The sequence below is a fragment of the Panthera onca genome, chromosome D2, assembly GCF_046562875.1.
Source record: "Panthera onca isolate mPanOnc1 chromosome D2, mPanOnc1 haplotype 2, whole genome shotgun sequence".
Taxonomy (NCBI): Eukaryota; Metazoa; Chordata; class Mammalia; order Carnivora; family Felidae; genus Panthera; species Panthera onca.
In genome coordinates this window covers 75,774,259-75,795,998 of record NC_138349.1, presented here as the reverse complement: position 1 = coordinate 75,795,998, position 21,740 = coordinate 75,774,259, and the positions used below count along the sequence as shown (strand labels likewise).

The 21,740-nt window shown below is 43.4% G+C and overlaps 1 protein-coding gene across 1 annotated transcript in view; it reads left to right on the top strand.

Annotated features, from left to right (window-relative positions):
* The first annotated feature begins 10,727 nt into the window (after nt 1-10,727).
* The window catches only part of B3GALNT2 (beta-1,3-N-acetylgalactosaminyltransferase 2), a 77,834-nt gene continuing 66,821 nt past the window's right edge, over nt 10,728-21,740 (top strand). Inside the window, exons 1-2 of the mRNA XM_060642864.3 lie at nt 10,728-10,819; nt 11,040-11,116. The gene's annotated coding sequence lies outside the window, so the exon portion shown is untranslated. The remainder of the gene's footprint in view (nt 10,820-11,039; nt 11,117-21,740) is intronic.

The window sequence follows — 21,740 nt, the reverse complement described above, 5'->3', positions numbered from 1 at the left end:
CACCAGCGGACCCTGGTCTGCAGTTTGGAAACCACTTTTGTATTTATTATGTGTAGTTGTGATGACTGGCTGCCTTTGAATGCTTCAAAAAGAAGTCCATTCACACTAAGAGCGCCAGTGGCCAAGGTCAGTTTTGCTGGAGACTTCATAGGGGTGATGGAGGAGGGTTTTACATCCCCCACGATTTTACAAGTCCCCTTGGATATATCTCTACCGCCAACCGAGGGTGCTTCTCCCCCACTCCTGCCGTGTGCCGGGCAGGGTCCCTTCCATCCACCCTTCTCCCTCCCAGAACAGAGGCATTCTTCCTCATGTTTCACTCAGGGTAGTGCTCTTGGCTTCTTTCCACCCAGTGCGCCAATTCACTTACAAGTCTCAGTCCTCCCTTCGGAAAGGGAATATCGAAGTATTCACGCAATAAAACTGTACGTCTTGCAATAATGTGGCCCAGAGATGGACCAGAGAGGGAGAAGGAGCAAGCATGGACCTCACCATTTCCGAGGTGCACGTTGTGGTTTGTGTGTTTGCTATTTTAGACTCAGCCAGGGCAAAAAGGCCTTCAGAGAAGGCTGGCAGAAGCCCCCGAGTCTGTCTCCACTTTGATGGTTAAAGTCACTGGGGACATCTCATCTGTAAGGTAACTGTATTTGTTGAATTTAACAAGCGCCCTGGATATTACGGCAACACATACACTGGTCCTTCTCAGATGAGGGTGCTGTAGTTTGGACCCATATCAGAACGAGACAGTGGCAAGATAGAATGGACACAAATGTTCTCAGACTTAGACCGATCACACCAGAAGTTAACAAAACCAAAAGCTATTCCATTCTTCGTATAATAATATTACAAAAATGCATTCAAAATTGCTGGCTTAGGCCAACATACAGAATCCCCTAAGTGGTTTAGCAGCCGAATTAATGAGTTAAATTTATGGGCTGAAATCATACAGAGGAAATGTCCAGTTCCTGGGTAGATGGCTCAGCATCATACAGCTGTGTTAAAGTGCACTTGTGATGAACGAGATAAGTGATTCAGAAAAGTCACTTATTTGACATGGGCCATTCTGTCTCCTGTCTTCTCTCAAGGGACTTTTATATTCTATTAACCTCCTCTCGGAGGATCTCAGTGACAGAAAGAAAGGCTGTAGTTAAGAGCCGGATAAAACATCGAAGTAACAATACATTTAACTGCTCTGAATTCCTTCAAAGCCTCAGGATTTTTCCTATGACATTTTAGTCCCCAGTCTAGTTAACACTGTAAAAACTCATCACAGTGAGAGAGCCCATCTGGATCCAACAATCCCAGTTCTCAGTAAAAACCAGAAAGAAATTCCACTTGTGTGCAGATGGCAGTAGGCATTAAGAATGAGTGTTGCAAGGGGCTCCTGGGTGGCTCAGTCGGTTGAGCGTCCGACTTCAGCTCAGGTCATGGTCTCACGGTTTGTGAGTTCGAGCCCCACATCAGGCTCACTGCTGTCAGCGCAGAGCCCGCTTCAGATCCTGTCTCCCTCTCTCTCTGCTCATCCCCCGCCTCTCTCAAAAATAAATAAACATTAAAAAAAATGGATTATGTTAGTAAAATGTTTAAATAGTTTGTACGTTAAAACGTTTATCGTCTTGTAATACGATAAAGTGGGAAGATGTGACCGCCCACACTACCGTGTGGGGACAGCTAGAAGTTAGCTGCGTGTCGTGGGTTAGCCACCCTGGGGTGGGTGAAATCGAAAGGTGTCTTAGCGTATCTTCAGTCCTTACAAAGGCGTGGCATGAGTGCCAAGTACTGAAGTACAAAGTCAAGGGAGGTGCGGTGAAGTCAATTCTGAACCCAGATGTACAGTCACATCAAGGTCATATGACAAAGTTGATGCATAGGTGACCCGGATCCCTTCTGAAGTCACACATTCAAATATCTCCCTCCTGCCACAGCCCCTCATCCTTCTAGCTTGTGGCTCATGCCAGCCAGACTCATCCTTCTTCTTGGTCCTCCTTCCTCGTCCTTCTATCCCTCCTCCCCCACCCTGCACAAATCCCCGACTTCCTTTCTTGCCCCCACTTTGCTCCCTAATCAAGTTAAAGTCCATGGTCCGTCACGTCAGCCTCCTCTTGCTAATGCCCTCCATCCCCTACCCTGCTTTGTGTGAGCCCTTCAGTGGAACCCCAGCCCCACACAAACACAACTCTCAGCCTCCTTGGTGCCCTTGATCCTGTGGCTGCTGAGCTCCGAGGAAGAAACTCACGAAGCATGACCTGTAGGCAATCACTGATGCAGTGGCAGCCTCCAGCTCACCACCCGGCAGCCTGTGCCAGAGGTCACAGAACGGAAGGTCACATAGACCAAGTTAAGAAGCTTGGACCACGTGGGGTATCAGAGCAATCTGAAGGACACAAGAAGAAGCAGGGGGAGACGTGAGGTAGGGTAGCACACCTTGAGTGGGATACAGGGCAGCATCGCAGCACCTGAACCGTGCCTTCTACCGTGTTTGGTGGTCTTTCCTCTCTTGTCCCACCAGCCTTCTTAGGATGTGGTTATGAGGAGCAGGTTTGGGGTTGGTGGCGGGGAGGCGGGGGTCAACAGAAGAAAGGTGCCTGGATCCAGTACACTTCCCGTTCCAAAAGACTCGGGCAGCACATCCAGCCAGCTTAGCTCGCCAATGACCCGCTCAGCTTTCACCTGGATGTTGGGTGCAGAGCATACCCAGGGCAGAATAGGTGACACCAAATACAGCCGGCGTAGGAATGGCATTGCCATCAGCCTGGCAGTGGCAGCCTGTGCCTTACTAATGTCTACGGTCGATCTTGGAGCTTCTGTCTCCTTCTGGGCATAACTGACACTGTCCTTTGCTGCGTGCTTTTTACCCGCGTGAGCCCGCACGTGCTTCATTCATTCTGTTCAACTTGCCTCCCACGTTATTGATGTAAACCATCTTATAATCTCTGCCTCGGCCTCACGGGCTAAGTGCTTACTGTCTCTCCCATTTGCTTTTCTTGTTTTCTGTATGGCAGAATTGCACTTTCGTGTGTAATGCTTCACCCACACGCATGGGCCGTTCCACCCTTGCCTCACCTAGCCGGTGCCTGCTTCCTCGGCCAGCCTTCCCTTGTGCTCCGGACAAGGTCACCCCCTTGCTAGAGGCTCACGTGGTGGAGGCCTCCGCCGTGGTAGCGTGTCAGACTCTTTTGTAATGACAGAGCTCTGGGAGGGCGGCAGCCACGTCCGTCCCCTGCAGTCCCATGCAGCGCTGGGTCCAGGCACGTGATGTTTGTTGAATGACTGAAAGGAGTTAAATCGGGGTGCCTGGGTGGCTCAGTCGGTTAAGCATCCGGCTTTAGCTCCGGTCCTGATCAATCTCACAGTCGTGAGTTCCAGCCCCGCATCGGGCTTTGTGCTGCTCTGCTTTGGATTTTGTGTCTCCCTGTCTCTCTGCCCCTCCCCTGCTTGTGTGCGCACTCTCTCTCACTTTCAAAAATAAACATTAAAAAAAAGATTTAAGGGGTGCCTGGGTGGCTCAGTCTGACTTCGGCTCAGGTCATGACCTTGCGGTTCGTGGGTTCAAGCCCCGCGTCGGGCTCTGTGCTGACAGCTTGGAGCCTGGAGCCTGCCTCAGATTCTGTATCTCCCTCTCTCTCTCTCTCTGCCCCTTTCCCGCTCACACTCTATCTGTCTCTCTCAAAAATAAACATTTTAAGCAAATTTTTTTTAAAAAGAAAAAAAGATTTAAGAAATAATAAATACATTAAATAAATAAATAAATAAATAAATAGAGTTAAATCTGTGAGAAGTGGCCAGGAAACAGAGACCCTTCCCGTGTCTACCACTGCTGAGTTTCTTCCCGAGAGGCATATAAACAGGGAGTATTACGAGTGAGTCCCTCTCCTTTTTTTTGTTTTTTGGTTTTTTTTTTGTTTTTTAACGTTTATTTATTTTTGAGACAGAGAGAGACAGAGCATGAACGGGGGAGGGTCAGAGAGAGGGAGACACAGAATCCAAAACAGGCTCCAGGCTCTGAGCTGTCAGCACAGAGCCCGACGCAGGGCTCGAACCCATGGACCGCGAGATCATGACCTGAGCCAAAGTCGGTCGCTCACCGACTGAGCCACCCAGGCGCCCCGAGTCCCTCTCCTTTTTTGCCAGCCAGACCACTATAAAACATTTCACCTTTTTCTCTTATGATCTAGAACTCGTGTTTCACTCTCATTCCTACCTTAGGGGGTCACACCTCCTCTCCGAAGCCTTCCTTCCCCTTCCCAAGGCTTCCCAAAGGTTCCTAACCCCTCCTGTGTGTTCCAGCCACACCCGGTTTCCTTTTCCCATAGCGCTGATCACGCCGTTTGGTGATGGCTTATTAGTCCATCTCTCCACTAGTCTTTGCCTCACTAATTTTCCACCCAGTGCCTGCGACACAGCAGATGTTCCGGTCGACATTTGTGGATGACTAAATGAGCAGAGGCAGGATCTGTGTGTCGGTTAATTTGTAGTTCACAGGAAACAGATATTCACCACCCGTCTCCCCATAAGTGTCACTTGATAAATGCGTGTTAGAGCAGAGAAGTTATTTTCATCATCCTCACTTGTGTTTGGGGGTTTGGGGTTTTTTTTAGACCAGACTCATCTGACATTGCAGGGGATCCTGTGCTGTGTCAGCCTCACTGTCCCTCTGCTCCTAGGCTGCAGGGCGTTTTATTAGCCTGGCTTGGACTGTCCAGTCCCCATGCTAGGAAGTCTTGGGGCTGTTTCTGCTTCTCTGAGAGACTGTGTGTCTTCCCTCACTCTTATCCTTCCTGTGTCCATGCCGTCTGCATATGGCTTTGCAGTTCCTTCCACTGGACGTGGTAAATATTTCACCGCACCACGGACGTCAGGCTTGGCCAGTGGGTAAAAGTGACATCACAACGGGTCTGAGCCTCAATCAGAAGAGGCCGCGCGTGGGCTTGGTCAGCCCTCCTGCACTTCTGTCTCGACCATAACACGAACACGTAGCAGTTAGTGACCGTCCCATCGGCGTGGGCTCCGGGACAACACAACCAAGGTAGAGCCACCCTCGCAACTCCCAGCCAACAGCCATGCCCCCAGCCAACTTGCGGCTGCGTGAGCCAGAATGAACCCTGAGTCTTGGTGTGGTTTCTTACACAGCAGCAGCTGACCCATACAGCTCTGTGCGTCTTCCTTCCTCTGGCTTGTAGAAGGAAGGAAACTGACATTTTCTGAGCACCTGCTACCGCCAAGTACTTTCACCTTAGTATTACATTCCGTGAGACAGTCGTTATTTTTCACATTCTACGAGACAAGGAACCTGAGGCCCAGAGAAATGGAGTAGCTTACCAAAGTTATAATTTTAGCAAGGGACAGAGTTAAGACCCCAAACCGGGTCCTCTGACTTTGTGAGGAGCACAACTTCTGCTGCCGAACGCTTTCCGGAGATCAGATGAGCTTGCTGGAATCTCCACCTGCCGTCTCCGTGGAGAGGTAATTATAGGTTTTGTACCCCAACACCGGTTCATCGGGGGAAAGAGATATTCGCCTCATATATAAACCAGAAGGAAAAACTGTCCAATAGTGGGTGTGAGTGGGACAGGATCTGAGACTAATCTCATAGAGGAAACTCACTTGAATGCTTCTACCAATATGGATGATGAACCCTGTGCATAAACCGCTGTTTGGAGTTCCCATTCTGTCTTTTAAGATCAAAATACCATCCTGTCCTCTGACTCAGAATGGCTCTAAGATACTCTTGCTGGGGCGCCTGGGTGGCTCAGTCGGTTAAGCGTCCGACTTCAGCTCAGGTCATGATCTCGCAGTGAGTTCGAGCCCCTTGTCGGGCTCTGTGCTGACAGCTGAGAGTCTGGAGCCTGCTTCAGATTCTGTGTCTCCCTCTCTCTCTGCCCCTCCCCTGCTCATGCTCTGTCTCTGTCTCAAAAATAAATAAAAACATTAAAACAAAATTTTAAGATACTCTTGCTGAATTAATGTAACATCAGTTTGGAAGCCTAATGCCACAATCTGCTAACATTTCAAATTAATTTCTTATAAAATAGTTCTGTAGTTTGCCACAAGGCTTCTCTGTACACATTCTGGTTAAAAAGCTTTGAAGTGATTTTAATAGTGTGTCTTGGGCAAATATAAAAACAATGTTGATTTTTAACCTATAGAAAAGACAAAAGTATGAGGAAGCATGTTATTTTTTTTTCTTTTTCTTTTATCTCCAAAAAGCAGGAGTCCTAATGGAATGAGCAAGGAGCAACAAGATGAAAACATCAGTGGAGACAAGGGTAGAAATGAATCCCTTTCTATGTGTATAAAGCCAGATCACTCTCAGAGTGTTAATTTTTGGAATTTTGCTAATTGGAAAGTGTGTGGTTGTGTGGAGTGTTTAAGAGAAATTCATCATGTTTAACATGATATAGTTAAAAGGAATATTAAGAACAGATCTTAATATAAGCTTTAAGATGAGCAAAGGTGGAAAGGCCCAGAAATTTTCATTAAAAGGGATTTAGTATGTAAAATCAATTAATGTGTCAATTAAAGACAATTAATTAATCAATTAATTAATGTGCCAATTAAAGACAACTGAGCACTAATGAGAAAGAGACCAAATTTTGTTTAGATTTTTTAAACTTGCTCCTTAGGACAATCGATTTCACTTTTTAAAAGTTTTTTAGGGGCGCCTGGGTGCCTCAGTCAGTTGAGTGTCCAACTTCAGCTCAGGTCTTGATGTCCCGGTTCGTGCCCCGCGTTGGGCTCCGTGCTGACAGCATGGAACCTGCTTCGGATCCCCTGTGCCCCTCTCTCTCTGCCCCTCCCCCGCTCACACTCTCTCAAAAATAAACAAACATTTTAAAAAGTAAAACATAATAATTTTTTTTCTTTAATTTGCTTTAGCACCCTACTGCTAGTTACAACATGGAAAGCCTCTTCCGTGTCACAGAGCAAATGATCTTGGATGTTCCACGTTGCTGGGCATCCCAGTGTGGTTTGCTTCCCAATGTTATGGCTACATTCTTCCTCGCTTACTGTCCATGTTATTCCTGTTCCTTCTAATCAGCCTCGTGGCTTTCAGCTAACTTCACCTCAGTTTGTTTTACTCCCAGCCGCTGGTCTTCCTTGGTTTTTGCTGTCGTTCACCTCTGTTGTTAGCTGTTGCAGGGCTCTGTGTGGCCGCCTTTACTCTAATCAGCCTCTGGGGCACAACTCGGAGAAGCAGGCATTCATGCCACCTGACGACTGAAACTGAGCCTGTGGAAGAGGCTGGGCTGCCAATCGGATGCACTAAGACACCATGTGCAGGACAAGCTCATGGAAAGGCAGCGATAGCAGGTGTTTACTTAGCCACAGGTATGAGGGCTTCTGAGCAACAGTGGGAGACTAGCTCATTATTAAAATTTTGTTTAGGGGGCGCCTGGGTGGCTCCGTCGGTTGAGCGTCCGACTTCAGCTCAGGTCATGATCTCGCGGTCTGTAAGTTCGAGCCCTGCGTCGGGCTCTGTGCTGACGGCTCGGAGCCTGGAGCCTGCTTCTCATTCTGTGTCTCCCCCTTTCTCTGCCCCTCCCCCACTCATGCTCTGTCTCTCTCTGTCTCAGAAATAAATAAACATTGAAAAAAAAATTTTAAATAAATAAATAAAATTTTGTTTAGGTACAATTATAAAGGTTATTTTTAAAATGTTTATTTTAGATTTATTTTATTTTTAAAAAATTTTATTTTAAATTTAAAAAAAATTTTTAATGTTTATTCATCTTTGAGGAAGACAGGGTGTGAGTAGGTGAGGGGCAGAGAGAGAGGGAGATAGAGAATCCGAAGCAGGCTCCAGGCTCCGGGCTGTCCGCATAGAGCCCAACGGGTGGCTTGCACTCACGAACTGTAAGATCGTGACCTGAGCCAAAGTCAGACACTCAACCAACTGAGCCACCCAGGTGCCCCTATTTTAAAAAGTTTTAAGTTAATTTAATTTTTTTAATGTTTATTTATTTTTGAGAGAGAGAGAGACAGACAGACAGAGAGAGAATGTGAGCAGCGGAGGGGCAGAGAGAAAGGGGGACAGAGGATCCGAAGCAGGCTCCATGCAGAGAGCCCAAGGTGGGGCTCGAACTCACGAACCATGAGATCATGACGTGAGCTGAAATCATGAGTCGGACCCTTAACCAACCGAGGCACCCAGGTGCCCCTAAAGGTTTATTTTTTTAAAGACATTAGGTGGCAGTGCTGCCATTTATTCATTTCAGTGGGAGACCTAGCTGTGCAGACCACAAAGGCAGGAAGCTAGAAAGGGTAGCTGTCCACATGGTGGCAACGGTATATCCTGAGTTTGATCAAGTCTGGGGAAAATTCACAGCCTTTTTCTGTGTGGACTTTGTTTGTTCTTTGTGTGTCTCCCTCACTAGAGTGGAAGTTCCCTGAAGACAAGAATCAGCTTGTTTCATTCTCATTTGTAACTTTAGTGGTACTATGCATACATAAACACCTAACACAGATTTGTCAGAAGAGAAAAAAAGGAGGGAGGCAAACAGGGATGAAGGGAAGGAGTAAGAAAGACAGATGGTTGTGACAGATGAGCTTTGCTTCCATGGTGCAGTCGGTGGCCCATGTTTTTTCATGTCCAGTGGTTTCTTAATCATTTCCAGCACCCACCTCCCACCAGCCTTGATCCCCATACTTCTCTGTTTATCATATTCCTCAAACTCATTATAAATTCTAGCCATTGGATGTGCAAGGACTAAAGGGTTGACCAACGGATCAACAAATTAGTCTAGGACATCCCATGCTCATGGATAGAGAGAACCAATATTGTTCAAGTGTACTACCCAAAGCAATCTACAGATTTAATGCAATCCCTATCGAAATACCACCAGCATTTTTCACAGATGTAGAACAAACAATCCTAAAATTGGTATGGAACCATAAAGGACCCCGAATACCCAAAGCAGTCCTGAAAAAGCAAAGCAAACCTGGAGGCATCACGATTTCAGACCTCAAGCTATATTACAAAGCTGTAGCCATCAGGACAAGTGTGGTACTGGCACAAACACAGACACACAATCAATGGAACAGAAAAAAAAACCCAGAAATGGATCCACAACTATATGGTCATCTAATCTTTGACAAAGCAGGAAAGACTATTGAATGGAAAAAAGACGGTCTCTTCCACATATGGTGTTGGGAAAACTGGACGGCAACATGCAGGAGAATGCAACCAGACCCCTTTCTTACACCATACAAAAAAATAAATTCAAAATGGATGGATGATCTAAATGTGATACCTGAAACCATCAAAATCCTAGAAGAGAACATAGGCAGTAACCTCCTTGACATCAGCCATAGCAACTTTTTTCTAGATATGTCTCATGAGGTAAGGGAAACAAAAGGAAAAATAAACTATTGGGACAGCATCAAAATGAAAAGCTTCTGCACAGTGAAGGAAACAACCAACAAAACTAAAAGGCAACCTATGGAATGGGAGAAGAGATTTGCAAATGACATATCTGATAAAGGGTGTGTGTCCAAAATATATAAAGAACTTATAAAACTCAATACCCCAAAAACAAATAATCCAGTTAAAAAATGGACAGAAGATGTGAACAGATATGTCTCCAAAGACATCCAGATAGCCAATAGATGCATGAAAAGATGTTCATTATCACTTAGTGTCAGGAAAATGCAAATCAAAGCTACAATGAGTTATCACCTCACACCTGTCAGAAGGGCTAAAATCAACCACACAAGAAACAACAGGTGTTGGAGAGCGTGTGGAGAAAAAAATACTCGTGCACTGTTGATAGGAATGCAGACTGGTGCAGCCACTGTGGAAAACAGTATGGAAGTTCCCTCAAAAAGTCAAAATAGAACTAGTCAAAAATAGAACTAGTCAAAAGTAGAAACTAGTCTAGGATCCATTAATGACACTACTGGGTATATACCCAAACAATACAAAAACACTGATTTGAAGAGATACATGCACCCCTATGTTTATAGCAGCTTTACAACAGCCAAGATATAGAAGCAGCCCAAGTGTTCCTCAATTGATGAATGGATAAAGAAGATAGGAATATTATTCAGCCATAAAAAAGAATAAAATCTTGCCATTTTCAATGACATGGATGGAGCTAAAGGGTATAATGCTCAGTGAAAGACAAGTGCCGTATGATTTCATTCCTATGTGAAATTTAACAAAACAAACGAGCAAGTGAAAAAGAGACAAACTAAGAAACACTCTTAAAAAATGTTTTCTTTATTTTTGAGACAGAGAGACAGAGCACGAGCAGGGAAGGGGCAGAGAGAGAGGGAGAGTCAGAACCGGAAGCAGGCTCCAGGCTCTGAGCTGTCAGCACGGAGCCCGACGCGGGGCTCGAACCCACGAACTGGGAGATCATGACCTGAGCCGAAGTTGGACGCTTAACCGAATGAGCCACCCAGCCGCCCCAAAACAAACTCAATTATAGAGAGCAAACTGATGGTTACCAGAGGGGAAGTGGGGGGCGTGGGTGAAATAGGTGATGCGGATTAAGGAGTGCCCTTGCTGTGATGAGCACCAGGTGTTGAATCACTATAATGTGTACCTGAAACTAATTTTACACTGTATGCTAACTAGCCGGAATTAAAATAAAAACTTAAAAAGCCAACCACCACCACCCCCAACAATTTAGCCCATGATATCAGCAGAAAGCCACAACTTCCTAGTATTAAGGGCATTTTAAGGAGTCTTACAGAGTCATCGGACACTTCCTGTTTGTCGTCAGTGCCATTAGTGACTCTGGCTTTGCCAACTCCCTTGGCCAAAGGGTGTGTCTGCAACCATGACCTCTGTAATGTAGCAAGGCCCCCACAGCAGGTAGGTAGACTCATCTAGGACTGAGACTACCGCCCAGGCTATTTGATATGTTGATATTGGGGATTGCTTTTAGCATTTCCATTAAGCTAAGAGGGAATGGAGGAAGTTACACAGTAATAGACTTCATTAAATGAAAAAAGGCAGAAGACTCAGCAGAAGGAGTTGGAATGCTGGCCCTAATCTAAACAATGCCAACTTTTGTCCCCACATTCCCTTGTAGGGAAATTTCTCCCCGTGTCCAGATGTACTTGAACAATTGGAATCTGGGATGGAAAGTTGAAAAACTACCAAATTAAGGTATGCCTGATCCTTTTGCTGCTTGTTTGTTCGTTTTAAAGCTGTTGGTAGAATTAATTTCATTTTTGTGATGTATTTTCCAAAGGTTAAGTTTGCATATGCCTACTTTTATTTATTAATTTTTAAATTTTGTAATGTTTATTTTTGTGAGAGAGAGAGAGCATGAGAGGCAGAGGGGCAGGAGAGAAGGAGACATAGAATCTGAAGCAGGCTCCAGGCTCTGAGCTGTCAGCACAGAGCCTGACATGGGGCTCGAACTCAGAGTGCAAGATCATGACCTGAGCCGAAGTCAGAGGCTTAACTGACTGAGCCACCCAGGCGCCCCTAATATGCCTAATTTTAATTTAGATGCTTTCATTTTCATGTCTAGAGGAGAACGAGAAACTAACATTTATAGACTTTACCCGTATGTTTTCTCATTTAAGATTCAAAACAACTTACTGAAGTATGCCCTGTGAGTCTCATTTCATAGATCAGGAATCTGAAACCTAAAGATGTTAAGTACTTTCTTTGCTGAAGGTCATATAGCTAATCATATAGCAGATCTGGGTTTTGAATTCAGATTTATCTGATGGACCTGTGGAGAATATTCTCCTTTTTTCTCTTACAGAGTTTTCTGACTTTTAAATTTTATGACATTAGATTCTCCCAAGATTGCCTGAATAATGTGTGCTCTTTCACTGTGCCATTCTGAACTTACAAAATTTTTTATCTTTGGACATCTCTGGTCTTATCTTTGATAAGAAGAAATCTGGCATCAGTTGTAATAGTTTTTAAATATTTACAGTGTTCAATAGCAAGGTTCCCCAAGATGTATCGAAATCGGAGTTGACTAAAAGTTTATATATACAAATAAGGAATGTGTGTGTGTGGCAATGCCTGGGCTGATCCTGAAGTGGTAAAATTAATAGAAATTATTCTGTATTAGGAGAAAGACAGAATTTCATCTTTTTTTAAAGTTTATTTTGAGAAAGAGAGAGAGAGTGCATGTGAGCAGGGGAGGGGCAGAAAGAGAAGGAAAGAGAGAATCCTAAGCACAGGGCTGGAATTCACCAACTGTGAGATCATGACCTGAGCCGAAAACAGGAGTTGAACACTTAACCAACTGAGCCACCCAGGCAACCCAAGAATTTCATCCCTTTTTTTTTTTAAATTTTTTAATGTTTATTTATTTTTGAGAGACAGAGAGAGCATGAGCATTGGAGGGGCAGAGAGAGAAGGAGACACAGAATCTGAAGCAGAATCTGCTGACAGCTCAGAGCCCGATGGGGGCTTGAACTCACAAACCGCGAGATCATGACCTGAGCTGAAGTCAGATGCTTAATGACTGAGCCACCCAGGCACTGGCGAATTTTATCTTTTAATGGTAAAAGGAAAGGTGCCGTCACCAAGGTGGTGGCATAGGTTGTTCTTGACTTTGCTCCTCCTCATAAGAAGAACAACCAATAACTATTCAAGAAGACACCTCAGGGACTCCTAGAACCGGGAGGTGAGGCTAAAGCACCCCTGTGCTTCAGAGACCAAGATGCACTGTGTTATAAGGGTAAAGAAATGGCTACACGTTGACCACGTTGCTCCCCCCACAGGCCAGGGCCACACCACACAGAGAGGTGGTCTCTGAGCCCCCAGGTGTCTGGTAGGAAAAGAGAACCCAGGAGCCACAACCAGCCCCCACCAGCATTGTGAGTCCCTCTGAAGGAGCCCCGACTCTAACCTTGCACCACGGGGATTGCAGGGCAATCTGCTTAATCACTGGGAATCTGACTGTGATGGAGAAAGCGGGGCAGGACTCGCAACAACCAGCACACAGATCTTCGCAGACCAAGTGCACGCCTGCGGTGCCTCTGTAGTAATCCCCAATTGCGGCTTTGTTCATCTGCAAGTCCGGGGTGCACTCTGACCAGGGGGCTTGGCAGGGAGCCGAGCTGCCTGATCCTGATCCCCAGACGAGAAGTTGCGCCAGCCCTAGAGCCCAGTTGGCCCACGCCCAGGCAAAGTGCTGAGTCACAGCCCCCCTGCTGTGGAGAGGGTCTTGGGTTGGGGGGCCCATCCAAGCAGGCAGCAGACGACTCACGGAAGCTGTGCAGCCCAGCAGTGCTTGAGCCGAGAGAGGGGCAGGCAGAGGCAGTCATCCCAGAGCAAACCGGTGTCCCTCTTTAGCAGGGAACTTGGGATGCAGGGAGGCTTAAGTTAAGACAATCATCAAAGAGCTTTACCAGTTTTAGAGCTGCTTCTCCCATAGCCCCGCTCATTGCTGGATAAGGCCGTCAGCCGGCCCAACCAGGGAACTTTACCAGAGCACACAGAGAGCTGTGAAGCCCGTTCAGCAGCCCTATGCGCAGTAGCCTTTGAACAGAGGGCACAGCCCATGGCTTCCCCCATCTGCGGAACAAAACTGGTAGTCTCACCTGACCCGGGAATTCATTGCATGCTCTTGCCTGATTCACCAGTCAGTCATACAGGCCCTGGGGCTCATCCTGCTGCCCAGCCAGGGCAGGGAGGCTAATGCATAGTCCCATCCACCACTGAATATAGTACAGTTCCAACCATCTAGTAAGTCTGACCAGAGAGCCCAGGCGACTTACAGCCTCGCTTGGGAAGGGAACCAAGCCCACAGCCCTATCCACTGATTCTCAGCCACTGGCTCTCCCCACCCTCCCATCCCTAACCCCAGAGCTTGCTCTGCCCCAAAATAGACCATAATAGCAGGCCCCACTTGCACAAGGACATTACCAGCATACACACCCAGAAACCCAAACTGAGCTGACTGGTGAAGAGCTCTGTCTCTGCCAAAGTAAAACTATAAAGTCCGGAAGAGGAGCCTGATGACTCAACTGTGTAGGCAGCAATGTAAGGAATCAAGAATTGCAAAAAACCACTAAAGGAAACTAGTAAAACTCTAATAACTGGTCTTAAGGAAATGAAGATCTACGAACTGTCAGACAAAGAATTTCAGAATAATCCTCTTGAAAAATGATCCACAAGAACACACAGAGACAGAAAAGTTGGGGAAACTGTGTGAACAAAAGGAGAAGATCAAAAAAGCAGTAGACACCATAAAAAAAAAATCCTACAGCTGAAAAATACAGTAACTGAACTGGAAAATTCAGTAGAATTTCAAAATAAGAACCATGCAGAAGAAAGAATCAGCAGCCAGGAAGATAGGATATCAGAAATTATGCAGTCAGAGGAGCAAAAAAACAAACAAACAAACAAAAAAACAAAACAAAAGGGAAAAGAATGAAAAAGAGTAAAGAAAACTGCAAGATATATGCGGCACAATGAACAGAAGCAGAATTCATATTATGGGAATTCCAAAAGGAGCAGAAAAAGAGGAAGGGTCAGAAAATCTATTTAAAGCAATAATGGCTGGGGCGCCTGGGTGGCTTGATCGGTTAAACGTCCGACTTCGGCTCAGGTCACAATCTCACAGTCTGTGAGTTCGAGCCCCGTGTTGGGCTCTGTGCTGACAGCTCAGAGCCTAGAGCCTGTTTCAGATTCTGTGTCTCCCTCTCTCTCTGCCCCTCCCCTGTTCATGCTCTGTCTCTCTCTGTCTCAAAAATAAATAAACGTTTAAAAAAAAAATTAAAAAAAAAAAATAAAGCAATAATGGCTAAAAATTTCCCACACCTCGAAAGAGAAATGGACATCCAGATCCATGAGGCCCAAAGAACTCCAGATAGGTTGGACCTAAATAGAGCTGCCCCAAGATACATTATAATTCAATTGTCAAAACTCCAAGACAAAGAAAGAAGTGGAAAAGCAAAAATAGAAAAGAGAGAAGTTACCAGGAAACCCTTGTCAGACTATGAACAAGTTTCTCAACATTTTGGCCCAACAGAAAATAGGTTGGCCTAATCAAAATATTGGAGGAAAAAAACTAAACTGTCAGCCAAGAGGGGCACCTGGCTGGCTTAGTCAGTGGATTGTGTGACTCCTGATGTCAGGACTCTGACATCCTCTTCCGGACAATATGGGTTCAAGCCCCATATTGGGTGTAGAGAACACTCAAAAATAAAATCTTAAAAAAAATGAATAAAATTGTCAACCAAGAATACTGTACTCAGCAAAGCTGTCCTTCAGAAATGAAAAAGGAATAAAGACTTTCCCAGGGATGCCTGGCTAGCTCATTCAGTAAAGTGTGCAATTCTTAATGTCAGGGTTGTGAGTTCAAGCCCCACACTGGGCATGGGGCCTTATTTAAAAAAATATAAAAAACAAAACAAAAAACAACCCCTTTCCCGAACAAACAAAACTGAGGGAGTTCATTACTACTAGATCTGCCTTACAAGAAATGCTAAAGGGAGTTCTTTAAGCAGAGATAAAAGGACACTGGGGCGCCTGGGTGGCTCAGTCGGTTAAGTGTCCGACTTCGGCTCAGGTCATGATCTCACAGTTTGTGAGTTCGAGCCCCACGTCGGGCTCTGTGCTGACAGCTCGGAGCCTGGAGCCTGCTTTGGATTCTGTGTCTCCCTCTCTCTCTGCCCCTCCCCTGCTTGTACTCTGTCTCTCTCTCCCTCAAAATAAATAAACATTAAAAAAAATTTTTTTTTAAATAAAAGAATACCAATTAACATCATAAAAACAGAAAAGTAGTAAAACTCATTGTAATAGTAAATTTATGGTCAAAGTCAGATTCTGTAATTTGGTAATGGTGCATAATTCACTTATTCATTAACATAATTCTATGTTAAAAGCTAAAACACATGGGGGTGCCAAGGTGGCTCAGTCAGTCAAGCATCCTACTCTTGATTTTGGCTCAGGTCATGAACTCATAGTTTGTGAGTTCAAGACCTGTGTTGGGTTCTGTGCTGATGGTGGAGAGCTTGCTTGGGATCCTCTCTCTCCCTCTCTCTCCAACCCCTCCCCTGTTCACTTGCACGCTCATTCTCTCTCTCAAAATAAATAAACATTAAAAAAAATTTTTAAGTTAAAAAACATGAGCACAGTAAAAGCAACCATAACTACAATACTCTGTCATTAGTTACACAATATAAAAAAATGTGTGAATTGTAACAGCAGTAACCTAAAATGTGAGGGGGAGGAGAAGTATAAGTATAAAGTTTAGGAATTCTACTGAACTTAAGGTTTATCAGCTTCAAATATGGGGTTGTGGGGCGCCTGGGTGGCGCAGTCGGTTGGACGTCCGACTTCAGCCAGGTCACGATCTCGCAGTCCGTGAGTTCGAGCCCCGCGTCAGGCTCTGGGCTGATGGCTCGGAGCCTGGAGCCTGCTTCGGATTCTGTGTCTCCCTCTCTCTCTGCCCCTCCCCCGTTCATGCTCTGTCTCTCTCTGTCCCAAAAATAAATAAACGTTAGGGGCGCCTGGGTGGCGCAGTCGGTTAAGCGTCCGACTTCAGCCAGGTCACGATCTCGCGGTCTGTGAGTTCGAGCCCCGCGTCAGGCTCTGGGCTGATGGCTCGGAGCCTGGAGCCTGTTTCCAATTCTGTGTCTCCCTCTCTCTCTGCCCCTTCCCCGTTCATGCTCTGTCTCTCTCTGTCCCAAAAATAAATTTAAAAAAAAAAAAAAAAAAAAAAAGTTGAAAATAAATAAATAAATAAATAAATAAATAAACGTTGAAAAAAAAAATTTACAAAAAAAAATATGGGGTTGTAAGCCTTATGGTAACCACAAGGGGAAAACCTATAGCAATTATACAAAAAAAAAAAAAAAAAAAAAAAAGATAAATCAAAGCATACTGACACCAAAAGACATCAACACACACACAAAAAGATAGCAGGATAAGAAACAAGGAACAGTGGATCTATAAAACAACCAGAAAATAATTAATAAAATGGAAAAGGTAAGTCCTTACCTATTGGTAATTACTTTAAACGTAAAATGATGAAGTTCTCTAATCAAAAGACATAGAAAAGGGGTGTCTGGGTGGCTCAGTCAGTTGAGCGTCTGACTCTAGATTTCAGCTTAGATCATGATCCCAAGATCATGGGATTGAATCCCACATCAGGCTCTGTGCTGAGCAGAGCCTGCTTGGAATTCTCTCTCTCCCCCTCTCTCCCTCTACCCCACTCCCCTGCTCATGCGCTCTCTCTCTCTCTCTCTCTCTTAAAGAAAAAAAGGCATAGAATGTCTGAATGGATTAAAAAAACAAGATCCAGTGCCGTGCTGCCTATGAGCAACTCACTTTAGCCTTAAAGACACACACAGATTGAGAATGAAGGGATATAAGAAGTCATTTCAAGGAACTGTAACAACAAACAACAAAAAAGCAGGGGTGGCTATACTTATATCAGACAAAATAAACTTTAAACTCAAAATGGTAAAAAGAAGCTCGTTACATAATGATAAAGCTCTCAATCCATTAAGAAGACAGAACAGTTGTAAATATTTGTTCACCCAATGTCAGAGTACCTAAATATATAAAGCAAAAACTAACAGCTAGGAGGAGAAATAAACAGTAATACAATAATAGTTGGGGACTTTAATACCCCACTGTCAACAATCGATAGGTCATCCAGAGATTCAGTAGGGAAACAGCAGGTTTGAACATCACTGTAGACCAAATGGACCTAACAGACATATCCAGAACATTCCATCCAACAATAGCAAAATACATGCTCACGTAGAATATTTGCTAGGCTAGACCGTATGTTAGCCACAAAAAAAGCAAACTCAAGACGACTGAAATCATACCAAATATCTTCTCTAACTACGACGGCATCAAACTGAAATCAATAACAAGGGGAAAACTGGAAAAACTACAAACACATGGAAATGAAGCAGTATTCTTCTGAACAACCAGTGGGTCAAAGGAGAAATTAAAGGGGAAATTTAAAAGTTTCTTGAGACAAATAAAAATAAAAACACATATGCCAGAACTCGTGGGATGCAGCAAAGGCAATTCTAAGGGAAGTTGATAGGAATAAACACCTACATTAAGAAGCAAGAAAGAGTCCCAATAAAAAACCTAACTCTACACCTCAGGGAACAAGAAAAAGAAATTCCTTTTAAGACAAAGTTAGCAGAAGACAGGAAATAATAAATAGTAGAGCGGAAATAAATAGAGCACAGAAATGCAATAGAAAAGATTAACCAAACTAAGGGTTGGTTCTCTGGAAAGATAAACAGACTCGACAGACTAATCAATTAGCTAGACTAACTAAGGAAAAAAGGGAGAAGACCCAAAACAAAATTGTAAGTGGAGAAGGAGACATTACACCTGTTACCACAGAAATGCAAAGGATCATAGAGGCTACTGTGAACAATTGTACACCAACAACCTAAACGACCCAGAAGAAATGGAAAAATTCTTAGAAGCATATGAATAACCAAGACTGAATCAGAAAGAAATAGAAAGTCTGAATAGACCAGTTATTAATAAGTAGATCAGGGGCGCCTGGGTGGCTCAGTCAGTTAAGCGTCCGACTTCAACTCAGGTCACGATCTCGCGGTCCGTGAGTTCGAGCCCTGCGTCGGGCTCTGGGCTGATGGCTCAGAGCCTGGAGCCTGCTTTGGATTCTGTGTCTCCCTCTCTCTCTGCCCCTCCCCCGTTCATGCTCTGTCTCTCTCTGTCTCAAAAATAAATAAATGTTAAAAAAAATTTTTTTAAAAATAAGTAGATCAAATCAGTAATCAAAAATCTCCCAACAAAGAAAAGCCCAGATGGCTTCACTGGTGAGTTTTACCAAACATTAAAAAAATTGATACCAATCCTTCTCAAACTCTTCCAAAAAAAATTGAAGAGGAGAGAACATTCCCAAGCTCATTCTATGAGGCCAGCATCATCCTGAAACTAAAACCAGACAATGACATTATTAAAAAAGAAAACTACAGCCAATTCCTTTCATGAATATAGATGCAAAAATTCTCAATAAGATAGTAGCAAATTGAATTCAGCAGCACATTAAAAGGATTATTCATCATGATCAAGTGGGGTTTATCCCTGGGATGCAAGGATAGTTGAACATACCCAGATCAATCAATGTGGTACATCACATTAATGGAATGAAAAAGATCACATGATCATCTCAATAGAGTAGAAAAAGCATTTGACAAAATCCAACATCCGTTTATGATAAAACCTCTTAACAAATCAGGCATAAAAGGAACATATCTCAACAAAATAATGGCCATATATGACAAGTCCACAGCTAACATCATACTCGATGGTGAAAGGTTGAAAGCTTTTCCTCTAAGATCAGGAACAAGATAAGGGTGCCCACTCTCACCACTCCAATTCAATCTAGTACTGAAGTCCTAGCTAGATCAGGCAATAAAAAGAAATAAAAGGTATCAGAGCTGGAAGGGAAGAAGTAAAATTATCTCTATTTGCAGATGATATGATTTAATATACAGGAAATCCTGAAGACTCAACCAAAAAGCTCTTAGATCTCATCAATAAATTCAGCAAAGTTGCAGGATACAGAATTTACATATAAAAGTCAGTAGTGTTTCTGTACACTGACAATGAATTTGCTGAAAAAGAAATAAATTGATCCCTTTTACAGTAGCATCAAAAACAATGAAAGATTAAGGAAGTGAAAGATCTCTGCTCTAAAAACTGTAAGACATTACCAAAAGAAATCAAAGAAGACCGAAATAAATGGGAAGGTGTCCTGTGTTCATGAATTAGAAGAATTAATATTGTTAAAATATCAATACCACCAAAAGTCATCCATAGATTCAGTGCAATCCTATCAAGATCCCAGTGGCATTTTTGCAGAAGCACAAAATAACACTCCTAAAATTTATGTGAAAACTGCACAAGACCCTGAATAGCCAGAGAAATCCTGAGAAAGAAGAACAAAGTAGGAGTTATCCCACTCCCTGATTTCGAGCTGTAGTATAAAGCTTTAGTAATCAAAACAGTATAATGCTAGCATAAAAAGTCAAATAGATCAGTGGAATAGAATCAAAAGGCCAGGAAAAAAACACCCAAGCATATATGGTCAACTAATTTTTGACAAGAGAGCCACCAAGACCATTCAGTGGAGAAAAGAGTCTTCAATAAATAGTGCTGGGGTAATTGGATCTTCACATGGGAAGAAATGAAACTGGACCCCTATCTTATACCACTGACAAAATTTGCCTCAAGATGGATTAAAGGCTTAAATGTAAGATCCAAAACCATGAATAAAGGAATAAAGCTCCTTCACATGGGCCTTGGTAATGATGTTTTGGTTATGACACCTAAAGCACAAGCAACAAAATAAAAAATAAATGGACAAAATCAAACTACAGAGCTTCTATACAGTAAAAGAAGCCATATATCTGATAAGGGGTGATATACAAAATATATAAAGAGCTCATACAACTAGATAACAATAGTATAATTATAATAACGCAATCAAAAGAATAGGCAAAGGACCTGAATAGACATCTTTCCAGGAAGATCTAGGAAAGGGCAACAGGCACATGAAAAGATGCTCAACATCACTCTTCATCAGGGAAATGCAAATCAAAACCACAATGAAGTATCCCCTCACTTCAGTTAGAATGACCATCATCAAAAAGACAAGAGGTGGGGCGCCTGGGTGGCTGAGTTGGTTGAGTTTCCGACTTCGACTCAGGTCACGATCTTGCAGTTGGTGAGTTCAAGCCCCACGTCGGGCTCGCTACTGTCAGCCTGTCTGTGCAGAGCCTGCTTTGGATCCTCTGTTCCCCTCTCTCTCATCCCCATGAGGATGTAGCGAAAAGGGAACCTTTGTACACTGTAGGTGGGAATATGGATTGGTGCAGCCACTATGGAAAACAGTATGATGGATCCTCAAAAAAAAAACAAAAAACAAAAAAAAAAAACTACTAGGAACTACTACGATCCAGCAATTCCACTTCTGGAACCATATCCAAAGGAACAAAAACACTAAGTCAAAAACGTATGGACCCTCCATATTCACAACAGCATTATTTATAACAGCCAAGACATGGAAACAACCCAAGCATCCATCAGTGGGTGAATGGATAAAGAAGTTGTGATATATATCTATATCTATCTATATCTATATAGATAGATATAGATATATATAGATATAGATAGATATAGATATAGATATATATACACAGAATATGCAATGTATTGTATATTTATATGGCATAACATATACACAATATATAAATATACACCCAATAGAATATTATTCAGCCATAAAAAATGAGGAAATCTGTTTGCAACAACATGGCTGGACCTTGAAGGCATTGTGCTAAGTGAAATAGGTAAGACAGAGAAAGACAAATTATCTCATTTATGTGTGGGATCTAAAAAAACAAACTCATAGAAAAAGAGATCAGACATGTGGTTACCAGGGGCAAAAGGTGGTGCCCCGGGGGGAAATTGGACATAGGGGGTCAAAGGTACAAACTTCTAGTTATAAGAAAAATAAATACTAGGCATGTAATGTATGGTGTGGTGACTATTGCTAACACTGCTGTGTGCTGTATAGGAAGGTTATTAAGAGAGTAAATCCTAAGAGTTCTCATCACAAGAAGAAAAACATTTTTTTTCTTTTTATTGTATCTATATAAGATGATGGATGTTAACTGAACTTATTGCAATAATCACTTCACAGTGTATGTAAACGAGCCATCATGCTGTGTGCCTTAAACTTGTGCAGTGAAGTATATCAGTTATTTCCCAATAAAATGGGAAAAATGGATAAAATGATTAA